The 19,842-nt window shown below is 37.4% G+C and overlaps 1 protein-coding gene across 1 annotated transcript in view; it reads right to left on the bottom strand.

Annotated features, from left to right (window-relative positions):
• Positions 1–5,160: 5,160 nt before the first annotated feature.
• The window catches only part of LOC110675282, a 685,744-nt gene continuing 671,062 nt past the window's right edge, over positions 5,161–19,842 (bottom strand). Inside the window, exon 7 of the mRNA XM_021839766.1 lies at positions 5,161–5,450. The gene's annotated coding sequence lies outside the window, so the exon portion shown is untranslated. The remainder of the gene's footprint in view (positions 5,451–19,842) is intronic.

Raw genomic sequence — 19,842 nt, 5'->3', positions numbered from 1 at the left:
GCACTACTAGAATTTTAGGAATTTGGCCAGCGATCTCACCAGATATTTTCCGCTGAATTATTCCACGTTTTTTTCCGTCGAGCCTATAAAGAGGAAGAACTGTAAGCGTAGTGCTAAATATCGTACATCATACAGAAAGTTATCCAAGAACACCTTGGATAAGTTCCTTTTAGCCAGAAACATGCAAGTCCGTTGTCTAGTGTGGTGCTTCCTTCAAAGGGCAAATCGTCCACTGGAAGCATTAACGTGTAAGTGTCTTTTTTTTGTTTTTTTTTAACATATATAAACATCGAACATATATAAGAGATATCGCAGCAAGCCATGCGCGCGGGCGGCTGCGTTTTGTATTTTGTGTCACGTTTACCTCGTCCGCTTTTTCGCTTTTTTTTTCATTGCGCTGGTGAAAATTAGATTCGGCGGATGGTGCTACGCCACGTGCAAATGATCTGTGGGAACATGTTTTTCAAAGTATAGATAGATTTTTTATCGGAGATTAAAACCGAAGATGTTTTGTGAAGTTTTGTTTGCGTTTTGCTCGAGAGTGCTCTGTGATGGCATCATCAATTGAATTTGTTTCGCGTGACTCGTTTTTATCCCCGTGCGTGTTGATTCAAAAATTGAAAGTGATTCGTAGATGCTCGGTTCGGGATGGATTAAGAATTGCAGTGCGTGCATTTTGATGGGCAGTGCTAAGTTACGGCTCAAGCTATTGTTCATTTTTAGAGGAGCGATAGACTGCGGAGGATTTTCGAAAATGGAATTTGGTGAGTTTGTTCTGATCAGCAGCGCATAATCACAATGCGTAAATACTAACCATTTGTGGGCCAGAACGTTTACCGAACGTATCCTTTGGCACTACCCTTTCCATCAACATTCCACAACATTCCGTAACATCTATGAGAGGTCGTTGAGTTCTCTGCATCTTTCTTAAGTAGGTGTTCAATCAATCATCCTATCCCATTCCCCAGCTTTCGCAGGGACGTGGCGAGGACAGCTGTCAATTATTAGAGGATGCGTCAATCTTGTCTAAGAGTTAGAGATAGTCCCAAATCTCTGACTTTGGTAACGGACAGGAAGTAGACTACCCTCTTACAATGGTCTAGGACTGTACCACCTACGAATTTGTGCGAAATGCTTAATGCTAATGCTATATAAACATGGAACATATATAAACTTCTGAAGCAATAGCTTTATATATTTTTTTGAATCCATTTTGGCCACGCCATCGTATGAATCAATTTTTACCGGTTTTACTCATAAAGCTGGTAGATTTGCATGCAAGTTGGTTGAAATCGTTAAGTAATGCATTTATATTATCTCAAAAACCAGACGCCATATTTTTTAAAATGGCAATTGATTCTGCAACCTTTAAGGTGATGATCCATCGAAGCCAAATCTCGGGCACAAATCTAGAGAACCAGGCAACCGTGTGTGCTGAAAATTTACCTCACTAGTCACTCGCTAGTGGTGACCAATCGATCAAATTGATGCATCTTTACCTTAATTAAGTAAACAGGCCTATTTTGATACTTGAGGTAAAAAAATTGGAATTTTACTTATTGAATTTGTCAACAGAGTTTTGTCTTCTTGCTAACATGCGATGTGCGGGTAAAAAAAGCGCGCCGGTGCAAAATCGAAGAAAATTGTGTCCGGTTCGCGTTGTGCGGATAAAAAAACGAAATGCGTAGTGTTTAATCCAACAAAATTAGGATCGTGTCCGATTCGCGTAGTAGTTGCACTATTGGTATTAGTCATCCGTGTATACGCTCAGACGTTAATTTCAAATTATATCTTTATCGTTGACCAAAACGAATCCTTTCCCATATCCAAGCTGTCAGCGTTTTCTTGTGGAAGTGCAGAGGACTTCTTGGCGTTCATAAAGCAAGTAACACGTTAACATTTCCCTCCCATCCCCAAATTGACCTGCATTCGGACGCAGCCGGCGCTGTTATTGTTTATTATAATAATAAGAGCACCACTACTTATACATTGAGGATGCTACTGATCCCGAGTAGCGTCTGTTGGTTCCCTGTGTAAGTACAGCTGTTCTAGCAATAACGGAGTAGCATCTGCGGGCGGTCAACCATGCTCATGCTCAAATTGTTTTGGAAGAGGTCATGAAAAACATTGAAAGATGGAAGATTGAAAATATTAGAAGATTCATCTGAAGCTGAATATTTCAATAGAGATTGGATAATATTTCAATAGAAGACTTTTCAATATTTAGAATAGAGGATGTTCTTCAATCAACTCTAGAAAGTATACTTACTCCTGGCAGAGTCGCTACAGAAATCGCCGACACAAGAAAGTTAAAAAAATATCTTAGAAGAAATCAGCAAAAATTCGGAAATTAGCTTATGGCTGACGTGAATAATGAATGATATTATAAATATCTGCTTAATTTCACTAATAATTTTAGGAGAAACATGCAAAAGCGAACGAATGCATGAGGTTGCCTGCAATTCATTTTTGAGATTATTGAGAAATACAGGAGGAAAATGATGGAGATATGGATGATATTCTTGAATATGTGTCTATAGCAGTGGTTCCCACCCTTTTTGAAGCTGTGACCCCCTTTGAAGTTTTACATACATCTCAAGGAGCTCTGTAAAATGAATTTCACTGAAAATTTTTCTAGCAGATCCAAAAATCACATCTGTGCTCCACCACAGATAATGCGAGTATTCTGTCAAGATCATCAGATTAGAGTAGTGACTACAACTAAAAATTTTGCCAGCAGTCCAGCACATATCTCTCCAAGAGTCTGATAAAAAACTTCTGAATATAATCTTGCCAAACTTTTACAAAAAACTCAAGTTGTTGAGAAGCTTCCAGTGGAAAATTCCTCAAGCAATTTGTCAAAGATATTCACGGGAGTACTATGAAGATTTCTGTGAGCTCTAGAGTCCACAAAGTTCTTGCAAATATTTCTTAAAAAAGGATATGTTAGATATCCAGACATCCATCCAGCATCGCTTCTGCAAGTTATTTTTAATATTTTAACAAACTTGCCACTGGGCTTGTTGGCAGGTGTTGGACAAAATCTTAAAGAAGTTCTTTAGGGTCTTTCCAAAACCTTGTTGGCTATCCATCAAGATCTGTATTGAAATCTTTCGAGGATCACTACTACAGGTATCAGATGTAAATATCGTCAAATCTCTTGTTGATGGATTTGAAAAGATTCCACCATAAGTGGAAACAGTAAACAATTTCAAATTTCATCAATCCTTTTGGCGAACTACAAAGAACTTCCAAGGAAATTTTTCGATGTTTTCGCCAGAATAGGTCAGGACTTCCCAACACAAAAGCTACTGATGAATTTCAGACGACTTGGCCGACAAAAATTGTCACGAAGAACTGAACAAAATTGATCAATAAACGGGTTCACATATCAAAAATCTGAACCCTACTTATGATAACCGATTGTGAAACGAGCGAAGTCAGATATTTTTTAAATTTATTAACCCTCTCTTTCCCATGGTAGCACCAGAGCTCCACTAGTTTTCGACGAACTGGAGACAAACCGAATTAGATGATTACTTAGTAATAGTTACTAGAATATTTTTATATACTCATCAGATTAATCCAAAAGTAAACTAACTGTTTCAATAATAAAACTATTGATAAACAATCAATTTACTATTGAAAAACAACCAAAAACTTTTTTAGCGAATTCGAAAAATTAAGACCATTTGTAACATTGTTTGTTCAAGTACTTTTGATAAAAACGCTTTTTTCGTAAAGAAATAGTCGATCAAAGTCGTGGGAAAGAGAGGGTTAATCATCCAGGAAATACGAAACTTATTTACACTGGCTTCACGGACCACCTGATGTGCATAATTTCCAGCAATTATTTGATCAATAAACTACACACTTAGATTTTTTCACGAGCTCGGCTGTGCAAATCTCGGTTTTTCGATTTTAACCGAGATTCAGCTAACAAATTGTCCGGTTGCTTAGCAACCAAGCACGATTAACTGATACTCGGCTTTTATTTCCTGATATGATCTCAGGAAATTGTTTTGCCGACTACTCGGCTGTGCGAATCTCGGTTAAAATAAGCCGAGATTCGGTATTCTGAATTAAGTGTGTGAATCCGCATGATTTTCGTTGATAAATGATTTAAAAAATTTGTCATTTTTCGAGTCGAATTTTTACCCATGGGGTTATATGAGCACCTTATTTTTTGGGTTTGTAAAATTATCTCATACAAACTTAAGATTTTTTTTAACTACACTTTAAAGTTATTAGTATTGATAAACACTCTGTGCAAAAAGATTAAATTCCAATGAAGAAATCTAACAGTCAAACATCATCATTCTAAAATTATGAAATATGAAAGAACCATTCGGGGAAATATGGGTAGTTTTTTTCGAACGTCCCTGGGGTCGTTAACCCCTCTACCGGCAGCTTCATTTTTTACCGCAAAATTCAAATTCAAATCGTTATAACTTTTTTGTTTTTCAATATTTTTGCACCATTTTTTCACAAGTTCTCAAACAACTCTTCTAGTTTAGGAATCCGTGTCGATATTCATTATTGGTGATCTGGTTTTAAAGTTATTCCGATATTCCTTGGGGGACCGACATTTCCCATATAAAATGTCTTTGGCGGCCATTTTGTGTTTGATCAATTTATCAAAAAAAAATAAAATAAAATATGGGCTACATAATGCCAGGTAATAAGGAGCTTCTCTGAAAAAATCATACAAATCGGTTCAGTATTCTTGGAGATATCTGAAAATGACGATTTGATGTTTTTTGAAGTTTTTAAGATCTTTATTTGGCCAGCGTGGTTCCAGAAACCTAAATGGTCATTACTTAAAGACGGCTGCACCAAATTGCTTTATTTTTTCACAACATACTCTCATTAATGTATTGTTTCGAAGAGTGAATATCCGAACACGATTAAAATTCTGTAGCCTGAGAAATTAACGGGGGGTTCTAGTTACGGGTCGGTCCCCCAAGGAATTTTGGAATATCTTCAAAACCAGATGACCAAAGATCAATATCGACACAGATCCTAAAACTAGAAGAGTTTTTTGAGAACTTTTGAAAAAATGGTGCAAAAATATTGAAAAACAAAAAAATTATAACGATTTGAATTTGAATTTTTCGGGAAAAAATGAAGCTGCCGGTAGAGGGGTTAATGAAAAGGGGTTCAGAAGAAATTTCAAGAATGTATGCAGTCTTTAAGGGGTGCACATTCCACCCCACTGAAAACACCGCCAAAAAACCCTATCTGATAAAGAAAGCAAATTTCTAGCTGGATTCAAATTGTTCCTTATTTACCTCAGGTACTTCACAAGCTTTTTTATTTTTTCCTCAAATGTATATCAAAGAAAAATCTAGATAAGCTAGAAAGGGTCGGTTCATCAAATAAGCATTAATGATTAACAAGATTACCTATTTGTGTCGCGTATCCATCCGATAATGATGTGTTTGCCAGATCTGCAATAAAGAAGAGAAATTGAAAGTAGTTAGTAATTATGTTTTAAGAAAATGTAATCTTTTATGATGTACATGCACACTTTGATCCTAGTGTTGAGCGTTTTTCGTCTCTAGGAATACATACATTTCAATCTAGTTGGCCACTGAATGCTTCTTTAAAGACAGAAGTTTGTGTTCAGACGGTAACATAGGTAGCTTTATCTCAAATTCCGAACATGAATAATACTCCGAATACTTGACTTTTCATACCGATTAAAAAAACATTGAAAATATTCACAGAATAATCAGTTCTTCAATAATTTTTAAAAGTGTAAGAGACACCAGTTCTGAAATTTGAAACTACCACGGTTCGGAACTCGAGGCAAAACGGTATATCTTTTTTTTTTGCGGATTGGAAAATAAGAAATGGAAGCTATTTTCTATTTAAGCCCAATTTGCTACTAAAAAGGAATCGCTCGAGAAAATTATTTCCGATTCCTAGCGTCTCTCATTTAAACGGACTTTTTTTTTCAACAGCGTACTGCGATCAGAAAAAAGCGTTTTCTTGGGTGATTCCTTGTCGAAATTCCCCATGCATCAAGATAGGCCAAGAAATTGCCAGCAGCAATTGCTTGCTTTGATGTTTAATTTTTCGGCAGGTGTTTAGCCACTAAACTTGACTTCTTAATGATTTAAGCAAGGAAAACGTAATTCAAGCATTCGCAACAACAATATATTTGCATTATTTGCCGTTATATTGTGACATAACTGTTGGATGCAACAATTGTATCTAAATTGCATCAATCGAAAAGATCAGAGTTATTTTAGTCCTTGACTAGTCTTTACAAGGTCAAAATATCATGTAGTATGATCTGTCAGAACACCGACCATTTGTTCTAACATAGTTAATTTTATGACGAACTTATGCTTTTTAATATATAGTCAACTTTCTCTTACTCATTTCCCGTATTCCGGTATCGAGTTAGAGAACCATATTAAAAGTTGATTTTCGCCTCAACTCGATGGTACCTTCAATATTAATATGTATAGTTGATCAAAGAATTTGATGTTCATTTGTTTGTTTGTTTGTTTGTTTGTTTTTACCTACCTGGTATACCAAGTTGCCAAGTTTTAGATTGATAACTACATTGATAGAAGAAAACATTATTTGATTCAATGTTTGATGTTTTAGCCAAAATGAATGAGCACTTCTTTCCTTCCTCTAAACCCGAGATTTCCTATTCACTATCCATTTCACAACCCATTTTACCTTTACTTGAACCTAATTTCATTGACCTACTCCCCCGCAGATGTTTTATATTTTCAGCAACACCCCGAAATAACTTTCGGCAGAAGCAGCAGCCCGAAAGTCAATCTCAGCAATAAAACGCAATCTCGAACCCGGTCAGGTTCCCAGGATGCCAGAGTAACAACCCCAATCAAGCCAAAACGGGGAAAATAACCCCTCCGGACACCGCAAAGCCACTCAACTGGCCACCAGGTCCCGGGATTCGGTCCGTTCGGTGGTGGACACAAATCATTTAACACCTGAACTAAAGTGCTGCCCTCTCACCGCTGGCCGACGCGGCAGGCAAAAAAAAACCTGTGCACAAGAAAAAGGTGAGATAAAAATCAAGAGGTGAAAGATATAAATTACACTTGGTCACGTTATTAAATGCTTTGGCTTCCCTCTGACCGGATCGCAGTAAGCGGGTGGGTGGTTTTTTTCATGGCTTCCTTTTCCTCCTGGTTGCAATCGAAGCAGGCTTACTTGCCGGGAAAGTGATGGGGGAGAGGGTTAGGTCCTAATGGAAACATGTGTCGGAAGATTTTTCATACGTGCTTGGCACGGTGGGGACGTGAGTTGTCGAAGAGAAAAATTATAGAGTGCGAGGTGTATTATCAAGATCTGACGTGTGTGTGAAAGTAATATGTTTGCTGAAATTGAACTTGATGACCGACAATCTGACACGGTTTGTTTGTGCAAACATGATAATCTGAGGCGTTTATTGGAAATGATAGGCAAAACTGGTCGGGTTTTGTTGTGATTCTAGTCAAGACTTGACTAAAGGTTATGGAATAATCTCGCAGTCATGTCAGTTAGGTCAAGTTTTTAACGACAGGACAGATATGCCGAACACCCAGCTTACTTAGATTTCCAACCAAACATGTTTGATACTAATATATTTCTTGAACTTATTTATTGTTAAGAAACCCATTTTTCATTGCTTTCATTTTATTACATTGTTAAATTTAATGATGTTCGATTCCATTGCTGTAGGAATTTGAAAACCGCTTCGGAAACGTTTGATATATTTTTGAATTTTGCATAATGTGATGCAACATTTATTCTATGAATCTGGAAGATATCGATAGAACATTTCCAAGATGTTTTGCTTCTCATCAATGAATCATCATTTGCTGAATATAACTATTAATAACATTTACGGGATTTAAGTACAATTGTTCGAAATTTTCGACTTTGATGGATAAATAAAATATTGCGAAATGGCTCGTTTCAGGACAGCATAGCCTCTTACTGTCCTGTTGACTACAGATATTGTTTGGTGGTTCGTGATGTCATAGAAAGAACGAATAATGTGCATCTATCTCGGCACATATCCGATCGAAATTTTCTTTGTCCTCGTATTTTTTTCTGCGTTCACAGTACTACAAAGCAAACAAAGCAGGCGTTGACATTCAAGTCTTTGAAGCTCATGTCATGTACGACAGTAGGCTGTTCCATCGTAATTTTTTACGGCAATTCAATTTTTATCGGAATTTATTATTGATAACGACATGACACCTGGAATCTTTTGTCACTTATGACGTTCTGGTTGGTGGTGGTTGGGCGTTCTGATCGGATTTGCCTGATCGACCCCTTCCGCTCAGCATCCGTGAACATGAAGATACACCCACAGGCAGTATTTCTCTTATGACGAAGCCCCATGCAAGGGTGGTGTGCGTGATCGGAATCGGAAGTGGTTCGTTTCACCTTTGTGGAAATCGTATCTGCTTGGAAGCGGCGGTGTCCCATCAGCGCGCTTGTCGTTCACCAGCCAACTTGGATGAAGGTATACGAATAGTGTCAGGTAGGCAAAGGAAGAAGTTCACAGTGATTACCAACCTACTGCGTTTCCGCCCGCCGCAGACCGAATGGGAATAAACTCGCTCGTTTCGCGCGGGAAGAAGATACTGTAAGCAAGTCTTGTTATCCCTCGTAAGCACGTGAAGCACGTATTCAGGTTGTAATTTTATTAGAGGAAATATAACCCACAGCGACCTCTGGCTCAGCGGGTGAACCTTCGGAGCTTTGTTCTGCTGTACGGTAAGGAGCTTCCTTCCTTCCACCTAGCTTTGGAACGATGTCTTTTCATCACCAACGGTAGACAGCGTGAATGGATTTATGGATCCAATAGCGAGGAAACGTGGTTTCCTTACGCGATTGAACCAGAAAAATGGAATAGTGATCAAAGATAAAATCGTTCCCTTCGTTTGAATTAGGCTTTGATTCGTAGGCGGAGGACTGTTCGCGGTCCGGTTACACGAATTGGTATGTCAATGATAATTCATTTAACGAAGACAGCTTCGAAGCGAATATTAATGGAAGAAATGCTTTGATGATGGGTGCAAACTATTTTATAACCCTTAATATGATTCCATATTCAAAGGAGGCGAGCGAATAATAATCACAGATATAATTCGCATAATTATTACCATTAGCACACCAACCGATTTGTGCCCCACAATCTTTGAAAGGAAACTATCAAAAAGCTGCCCCTTGAAGAGCTCCCCATAATGTGCCCCTAGAGCATCGGTGTAATGTTCGATCGCACTTATCGTCTTCTCCACCAGAGCCGATCAAATTCTCGATGAATAAACGAGACAAATAACTCATCTCAGTAGGCGCCGCCGCCAAAAAAAAATCGACCAAAGCAAAAAATAATGATGAGCAATCCGCACCATTAGCTGCTAAACAGTAGCGGGCGATGGCTGCTATGATGGGTGCATTTTCGTCAAATTAGGGTGATAGAAAAATTTACGATTGTTCAAGCACAATTTGAACTTTAACATATGCCTGTGATTTATTGTTCCAATCACGTGTTCAAAAGCAATAATCGAACCATTAAAGTTTCATTCAAAATCTATATTTTTTTTTTTGAACACAGCATATGGACACTGCGGTTGTGGAAATTTTGTCTCACCCTGCTGATCGGCATCAGTAATCGAACTAATCGGTAACGACCTTGAAAGAAAAATATGCATATCGTTATGCGTTACGCTATTCGAAATAAAGTGAACAGATTGAAAACCCAAAACTGAGAAATAAACACCACGTATTTTTTCACTTCTTCATCATATCGCAGACGCTATGACACAACTAGAATAGAACCTGCTTCTCAGCTTAGTGTTCGATAAGCACTTCCACTGTTATTTATCGGGTTTTTTTTGCTAACAGGATCTTAAAGTTTTAAATAAAAAAATATTTGTATTCATTAGCATGATACAGCGTATTGCGACTGCTTTGAAAAATTCTCCGCTCATGTTACAACTAATTCATGATTAAATTTCAATTTCAGAAAATGGGTCGAAATTCCAACTTTGAATATTTTGAACTTGACGTTGATTCCGTAGACGAAACATTACACAAATTAGACAAAAAAAAAAAATTATGTGGTGTGGTAAAAGCTAAAGTTTAAACCACAGTTCAACATCGGTTCTGTTCATGGGAAGACTTAAAAGGAAATTCTGTTAAAAACTTTTAATACATTTTTGAAATCTCCATAGGAATTACTTGCATAGCGATTTGACGATTTCAAGAGTTTTTCTTGGAGGAAATACTGGAAGATAATTAGTAGCTGTTTTTTTATGTCTTTTGCCTCAAAGCTTAACCAATAAAATGGAAACGGAGCAGAAATAAAGTGTTTTAGAGCCAGAAACTAAGAGAGGTAGTCAAGAACAACTCGAGAGTGAAATGAAAATTAAATATATTGTTCATTCTTGCCATACTCCAGATGGAATAAAGTATGCTTTTTACTTGTTTTATAAGTATTTTCAATATTTTAATTTAAAAGCTCTTCCAACATCTTGCATCTTCTTCTTCTTCTTGGCATTAACGTCCCCTCTGGGGTATAGTCTGCTTCTCAGATTTGTATTCTTATGAGTACTTCCACAGTTATTAACTGAGTTGCGAAACAAAGTTGTCATTTTCGCATTCGTATATCGTGTGGCATGTACGATGATACTCTATTCCCAGGGAAGTCAAGGAAATGTCCATTACAAAAAGATCTTGGACCGACCGGGAATCGAACCCAGACACCTTCAGCATGGCTTTGCTTTGTAGCCGTGCACTCTAACGGCTAAGGAAGGCCCCAACATCTTGTATATCATGTGTCAATACTTGGAGTGATTCGAAAATAAGCCAAAAGTTGGTAGAGAGTAAGCCAAAACTAATTTGAAATATTGATATTTTTTCGAATTTTATTGATTGATAAAAAATACTTTGCCACAGGTGGTTAACAACTCCCCATTCCACAATTTTTAAAATAGTTGTATCAAAAGTGCATTGCACTTACCGGGTTTACAATCGGACGTAGAAGTACACATTAAATATCAAGTATCCAAAACAGCAAAAATAAAACATATTTCCTAATACTATTTTGTACCAACAATCAAATGTCACGGGAAAAGTGAGCTCCAATCGTAAGTGGTGTTTGACAAGAATTACCTTTAATTTTGCAATGGTGGTCTCAGAATTATTGAAGTTTTCATCAATTTCCCTAGTTGTATCTTTTCAGAATACTACTGGTCAAAATTTTGCGTTATTGTCACAATTCTGCAAATATTTTCTACAGTAATTTGAAGAGTAATTCGTAGTATTATGCTAGAAGGAATTCTTGAAACAATGACCAATTGAATGTAATATTTAATTTTCCCATAGTAATTCCCATACAAACTTTGAAGAACTTGTACAGTCTCAGTTTTCATCCAAATGAGATCAGATTTTGTGTGAACACCTGATGATAGGAGCAAGACTGTCGTGCATAATCACATAGAAAAAAAGTTCTGCCCAGTTGGACCAGATGGATTTCGTCGCCATTGGTACGATAGAAGGCGTGAAAAGTCAATAATTTACAAAATAAAATATTGGAATTATATTGCCAATTGCTGGAAAAGGTTCTCGTATTGTTTGCCGAGGAAGTTTGAGATACTCCAAAATTAAAGTATAAAGTTCCAATATCTTTATGATTTGTTGAAAATAATCATTGTCGTGATTAAATGGGTGAAGTTTAGGCGATAAACTGTAAATTTATGTACAAGGAAGTATTCTGTTTAATCAAACTTTATATTATTTATAATATTTATAAACTTTATAATTATATTTGCAGTGTAATATTTTAAAGGAAGGACAATTTGCTTTGATTTGATTCTCGGTAGTAAATTCTACATGTGGAACACGAGTGTAAAATGTTTGTGTCATTTTACCTATCTACACCTTTCGAACATACTACAAACAATGCGTTGGCATAAAGAAAGGTGGCATTTTCTACAAAGCTATTGGTAGTTAGCATCAGAGGTTGCTACACATGCTTTGAGATTGCGGAATTGAATGCAAAAATTTACTTTGGAATAAAAATCATGGGAAAAGGTGTGAGTTTCCAGTAAGTTTACGACTGTGGAATTTTGTAATTTCTGTGTAAATTCAGGCGTTGCGATAATCATTTTGTTTTCTAGGAATTCTGTGATGTCAGTAGGAATTCAGGTATTTATAAAGTAGTTTTGAATTTTACGTGCGAATTGTGACATCCAGTATTCTCAGATTTCCTTTGGTATTCCGGAATCTCTGTAGGAATTTATATTTTTTTAAAATTTAGCAAGGAGCTAACAGCGCCATTGTTTTGGCTTTTTAATTTAAATCTTTTGAATCCGGAATCTTCTCAAAAATATGGAAAAGCTCCTTTTTAGTGCCTATCTTCAAATCTAGCCAAAAATCTAACATGCGTAATAATCGTGGTATGTATTGCCATTATTTTTTGTATTCCAAAAATTTTCGAGGCAATTGTCCATGAAAAGCTCTTTCTTCAAATCCATAATAGAATTACTATGTATGTATGTATGTATGTTTGGGTATACAATCCAGCTCCCACTGACTGGCAGTGCTTTTATGGAAGAAATTAGTTTGTAGCTATTTATTGACACACGATGATGTCTTTATAGATGCAGACAATTTTAGCCCTGGAGATGAAAGGTGATAGCTCTACTGCAATTACAACTACCCATTTCAAGAATGGCTGTTCATACACACACATTCTGAGGTCGTTTTCATCACAGCAAGCCCCGCATGAAAACACCCAGATATTGTGTGGTGAATGAACATTGTCATAGATCTTGTCTTCCAACCCTGTTATGATGGTTGACAATCAAAAGCCTGTTGAAAGAACTCCGAGAATGTAACATCGGATCGGACATCAAACGATCTAGTAGGCATGGCACAACTTCGACGCCTGACTCCTATAGTAATGTCAGAATGGAATGCAAGGTTCTTCGTGGTGCTTCCGCTTGCCAACAATGATTCTGAGCTTCACAGATGTCAGATGGACATCTGAAATGAGTTCACACTTCCCGAATCGAAAATTAAATTTTCGACTCTGGCACGTATTTAGTGGTTTCAAAATGTTATAGTTCAGAACGATCTCACCAGTTGGATTCTAGTTGATTCCTTCGTCGTATTATCACTGTTGACTTTTTTCACTCGCCCCGCAAGAGCCAGCAACGCACTCAAATAATCAAACACTAATTTGCTTTTTTTGATTGCTTTTGCTATGAAAACCATTGGTTATTCTTATTAACATGTCACTGATGGCGAGTTTAAGCTTTCCTTCTGGTAGCATAAAATCAACAAATTTACTGCGAAAATTTCAAAAATCGGGGACTTCAATGGCCTCACCTCCAACATATTACACAACCGATTGTGACACGCTGATAATTTTCAAACATTTAAGGATTATCCGTTAACCACATTCACTATTATCACTTCACAAGGCAATTATTCTATTCACAATATTCGATAGGTGGCATTGCACCGCCAGCCGTTTCCAAAATTCTTTAGCCGATTGAGAAAAAATAAATACGGAAGCGAAACAAAACGTGACAGCGAATAAAAAACACAACCGCCCGCGCGCACAGCCTGCTGCGATCCATCAAATCCAAAATAGAATTACTGACGCACAAACCTCAACAAATTTACTTCAATTTGTTGAATATTTAATCAATGCGGATTTTTGCAAAGCATTGGATCGCATAGACATACCAATGCTACTTTTCAAACTACAAAAAAATGGAATCAAACCAGGACTGCTGGAATGGCTTGAATTGTATTTAACTGACAGCCAGCAAATCATGAAATTTAAAGGAAACTAATCAAACCCAATTGAAGTCACTCCAAGCCTCTTATTTAGGACCTCTTCTTTTTATTATGTACGTAAACGTCATTTTCCTTCATTCATTTGTTAATGATATCGTTTCGCAGCGTATTGATACTACAGAAATCTTATCAAAATTAAATTGTAACTTATTCTTGACAAAATATAATCGAACAAATTATGCCAAAAATGGGCCTCTAAATCAAATATTGACTTTACCATGTCTGCAAAATATAAAAGCATACTTCAAAGGGAACGGACCTGGTGTTGTGGTTAGAGCACACGCCTCTCACGCCGAGGACCTGGGATCGAATTCGATCCCCGAGATAGTCACTAAAAATTTCAATGACGACTTCCTTCGGAAGGGAAGTAAAGCCGTTGGTCCCGAGATGAACTAGCCCTGGGCTAAAAATCTTGTTAAAAAGATAGAAAAAAAAGCATACTTTAAATCTATTCGAAATCGCAACACTTAAAATAAAACTAAATGAAAATGACATTACTTACATTTTTTTCCATATCTTTTTCTATATAAATAAAAATGAGTGGTGTTTGTATGTCACGAAATGACTTGAGAACGCATGAATGGATTGATGTAAGTTTTTCACAGTTGCAAGGGATGCGATGTGATAATGTGAGGAAAAAGTTTGGGAAAGTCTCCGGAATAATCGGGAAAACGGACGAAGACTTACGTGTCCTTTTGTTTTTATGTGCTTCTCGCTGTATTTTACATAGGGTGACCATCTTATAGATATTCAAAATAAGGACATTTTGCATTTTTTACAACTTTCTTGTAAGTTTCATTTTGTCATATATTTCGAACATAACTCATACGAACAGCAGCCTTTTTTATTTTAATGTTTAGGAGAAGTTTGAGAGATTTTTTGAGTAATCACTGTTTAAAAATGAATTGTTGGAATATTGTAAATATTAATGTTTGCTTTGTTTTTATTATACTTTTGAGATTGTGTTCCGTTGTACATAACAGGTTAACTTTTCCTTTTATTAAAGTAAAATTATATAAGTACTATCGAACACAATTCCAAATCTTAATATTATTTGAAATGTTTCTCGGAAGATCTCGAGAAATTTCTAATTAGCGGGTATGAGTATAAATTCCAAAATATAGTTAGACTTTTTCAAAGACAATAATCTGTCTCTTTTTCGAAGACACACGCCAGAAGTTACTGTATTTCTGGCAAGAAATTTTTAATGGTTGTTGTTAGAAGTCTGTCAAAATCACAGTAGAAACACTGTCGCTTACATTTTCATCAAGCATCTCACCAAGAATCCCCCAACAGGAAACCTTTAAGAATTCACCGAGGTTCTCAAAATATTCATTTAGATATACGAAGAATTCTTCAAAATTGTCGCCAGCAAACTACCGATGTTTTTTGAAATAAATCTGCTTATTATTTGATCAAGATCTCACTAGGAAATTATTAAGAATGTAAGAAAACAACAAGAATATTTCATAGAATCTAAACAAATATTTAATATCCACTTTTCGAAGATTTATTGTAGATGCAAGGGTAGATTTTTTTTTAGAATTTATTGTAGATGCCGGTAGAATTCCTTAAATCGTTATTTTATGATGAATCTTTTGATAAAAGAACATTATATTATATTAATCTTTTAAGGAATTCACAAAAAAGCTTTCATAATGTTATCATAAGGATCCTAAGAATTTCCTATGTGTGCAATGCATCGCTCCAGAAGTCCATCAAGGGTCCTACTAAAAACCAATCAAAGTACTTTTAAAGAACATCTTCATTGATGACAGTAATCGTACAAGCACTCCCAAACGATAGTTTTTTGAGGACGGATGGTAATCCTAATTTTACAGATATTTTATACATATTTTATATATTATATATTGTTATATATGTATACATATATTTTATTACAGAGATATGTGTGGCATAAGCTAACAGCTCACTGCTACACGTATATAGCAAACGCTAATGTTCGAAAGTGCTGCGTACTGCAAGTTCGATTTTTTTTTGATTCGTACCAAAAATGTAGTAAACTCTGTGGATTTTGTTTTTGAGTAGATGCTACATGTAGTAAATTTATGCGGTTTGTATTCATGCCACTCAATGCCCTCTGTCATGCCTCAAAGAATACCAAACAGTTCCGCGAAGAGCAACATATGTTTGTATTGGAGTGGCCTTCCTGCAGTATAGATCTGAACCCCATAGAAAATGTTTGGGAACTACTTTCTAACAATGTTTTCAAATATGGGAAGACTTACGATACTGTTGGCTAGCTTAGGAAAGCGGTTGGACTCGAGTGGTTTAAACTTGATACGAACACGCTGAAATTATATATTTCACCAACGCTGGTTCGGCTAGGCCGAAGTTATTTTTTTTTTTAAAGCGATTTTCAAGAATAGAAGAACTAGCAGAGACTGGTTCCTTCTCAGTGTGAAAGGCCTGGTCAATGGTTTGTAGCAACTATTGATTTGAAAAACCGTTTGGAGTTCGGATCATTCGAACGAGTGTCGAATTAGTTGTGAGCTATTTTCCTTTATTGTCAAATGCTATATATAGTGTCCTTAAATCTAGTAGGTACAAAAAATGAAAAGAGAGTATCTGCTATTGACCGAATGGAAAGTAAACGGAAAGAACGAAAGGAAGGCGGGCGACAGAAAGTCCCGACTGAATTTGGCTAACAATACAAAAATGGTTATTAATCGCTACCTCCTATCATCGTGTCATTTAAACTGCCTGCATCCTTTGTCTATATTTTGTCTTCGATACGCATTACCTAAGTATGATGTATCGGTGCCATTGGGCGTAAACGAACATAATTATTATTGGATTCTATTACATCCCTAGAATGATGCGAAGCAAAACAAAAACAAAACATTTTCATTTGTCTTATCTGTGGCAGGCAAATTCTAGACTGTATACAAAGCAGGATCTCTAATTGCTCTTATGGATTTTTCCTATCCGATCGTAAAATAAGTTTGGCGTCGCAACATTCCGGCCTCCGTAATTCGATAGAGTTACATGAATTAAATGCCAAACATATTCACACTGCTTCTTCTACTACTGGATCATTCCTGTATCTTACCATGGGTAATGGCAACAAATTAATACTTCTTCTTTGATTCACATCCTGATTAGATTGACTTTCTGTAATATTTGATGCATGAACCTTGTTATTAAAATACTTGCAGTAAACATATATGCCAATAATTAATCCTAATATTATGATAACTAGCAGCGGTATTACTGTATTTGAGTTTCTGTATATTACTTCGGGAGTTCCAACTACAGTCATTACATCGTTTAAATATGGATTTTCCGGTTCTATCTCGGATGTAACATTTGCATTTGCATCATGCGGTTTTTCGATGTGGTAGTAAAGTTGCGCCCGTGGTTTAAAAAACGTGATCGGTTTGTGGGATTCTCCTGAAATGCTTCCGTAAATTGTGCTGTACGCACTTTCGATCCTACAGTCCGGTCCAATTGTTATGATTCCAGCTTCGTAAGGAACTGAACTAACAACTGAATTACAATGCACTACCACCTTTTCGTTGTCGCTTTTGTAGAAAAGCACCTTATTTGATTCTGATAGCTGAATCAAATGTGAATATGGACTGCTGCGTATTTGTGTCATACATTTGATATTGGTAATATCGTGCATAATTGAAGCGGATATACAATCATGCTTACGTTTGATTGTTGCTCGTGTAATCAATAAATGGGTTGCGTTCAATTTTACCATATCGTTTTCTTTGGGATAGAAGTATTCTTTATGGTGATTAATTGCGATACTGCGTTCATCGATAATTATTTGCGAAAAATTAACTGAGTTAGGAACAGCATAAACGTTGAAAAGTTCGTACAGATCTTTGTTAACAACAATGGTTTCAACAATAATGATAAGTGATCCATTAATCATAGCGAATTTTATATCATTTGATAGCTCGTGATCCAATGTAGTGTATCCGCTTGGTAGTGATGCGGATATATTTTGCTTCAATTGCTGTTGCACCTCACGTGGTAATGGATTCTGACGTAATTTCCTGTACTTGGAACCAATTTCGTCAATCATCTCACGAGCTAATATAGTTGTTTCCAATGTTTTAGTTTCGATCATTTCAAATCTAGCATCATTATGCAAACGGTTTATATCCTGGTGCAATCGGAATATCCTGTCATTGAACTGTTCACCCATGTGTGCCGTTTTTCCGTTGATTTTTGCCATCGTATCAGAAATGTCATGGAACAATCGATCATCGTGAATCCGCATAGCTGCAATGTCTTCTTCCACGTCGTCTCCACCGAAAATAAAATCCTTGATATATCCAAATATTCCTTTGCTTCTTTTTGGCCTAGAGAACTGCGTTATATCCATGATTGTTTCGTCACAGTGTCTTCCAATTGTTTGTATGGTTTGATTCAAGGTATAATCTTTCACCATACCTTCCATGGATTCCAGGGCTTTACTAATATTTCGGTGTATTTCGTTGAGAAGCGATATGTCTTCTTCAGGGTATAAATTCGTTGTTAATTTTGTTTTCCATATTCCTCGTTTCAAAACACATGTTCCATGATGGTCAAACACTAATCCATCACTTTCAATTCAGATCGTTCCGACACACTGTGTTGACCGGTTGTCTTCGTTCACGCGTTCGAGTTAAACCAGGTGTTTTTCCGAGTTTTTCGCGGTTTTCGCGTTCGAAACGCGTGTGAATCTGTGGTTGCGGTGGTGAAACATAAGTGCGTAGTGAAGGTTTGGTGGAAATCGGTGTAATAACGGCCGTAAACGGCGAAAACAAGTGACACCCACGTGCTTCGAAACGGCAAAACAAATCGCCGTCAGCCGGCTCCCCGGCCGTTCTCATTCACCAGTCGGTGGTGCACAGTGTGCTTGAATTGTTTTTCGCTGAAACAAAAAAAAAAGTGTCGAAAGTTTGGGAAGTAAGTGGAATTGAGAAAGTGAGCGATTCTCATCAGGGGTTCACTACAGTAGTGTCCAGTAGTGTCTACAGTGCGGCACAAAATTTTGGGAACGCCTGGGCATCGCTTTCTACGAAAGAGGAAAAAAGAAGGTAGGATCTTTCCTTTTACTTTTTCTATCGTCCATTTGGGGTAGGTAACGGGTGACCGTTGCCAGTGGAAGTTTCTTCCACATAAAACAACATGGCGGCCGCTAGTAGCGGCGACCCAGGGGGGTCCGCCAAACGTAGATTGCCAGAATTTATGGATCCAACGAACCAATTTGGCGAATTGACGTTCCTCCAGTTGTCTGGAAAAAACGGAACTCCACTTCCGATCAACCCGTACATTACCGGGAAATCGGTTGAGGCATGTGCCGGCGGTCCAATTGAAAGTGCGAAGACAGAAGCGCAGGGTACCAAGTACACTCTGCGAGTTCGGGACCCAGCACAAGTTGCCAAATTGCTGAAGCTGACGAAGCTAATTGATGGAACCGAGGTAGAGGTTGTCCCTCACCCCAATCTAAATGTAAGTAGGTGTATCATCTCGTGCTTCGACCTCATTCAGATGGAGGAAAAGGACATTCTGACTGAGATGATCAGCCAGAAGGTTATTCGGGTACAGCGTATCACCCGAAATGAAAGCGGAAAAAGGGTCAATACACCGGCACTGATTCTTACTTTCTGTAAGACCACTTACCCGGAGTACATCAAAGTTGGCTTGCTGCGCGTTGCTACTCGCCCCTATTTTCCGAACCCGATGCTTTGCTACGGTTGCTTTAGTTACGGGCACACTCGTGTGCGCTGCCCTGGACCGCAACGTTGTGCCAACTGCGCGCAGAACTTCCACGGGGAAGAATGCGGTGAAGCCCCGTCGTGCCGTAACTGCAAGGGTGACCATCGGTCGACCAATCGTCAGTGCCCTGTGTATAAAAAAGAGGTTGAAGTGATCAAGGTGAAAGTGAGTGAAAACCTGAGTTTCCCCGAAGCGAGAAAACGAGTGGAACAACAATCCGGTAGTTACGCCCAAGTAGCCGCCCAA

The sequence above is a fragment of the Aedes aegypti genome, chromosome 2, assembly GCF_002204515.2.
Source record: "Aedes aegypti strain LVP_AGWG chromosome 2, AaegL5.0 Primary Assembly, whole genome shotgun sequence".
In the NCBI taxonomy this organism is placed as follows: domain Eukaryota; kingdom Metazoa; phylum Arthropoda; class Insecta; order Diptera; family Culicidae; genus Aedes; species Aedes aegypti.
Note: the sequence above shows the minus strand (reverse complement) of the source record. Positions and strands in the feature narration are given on the sequence as shown.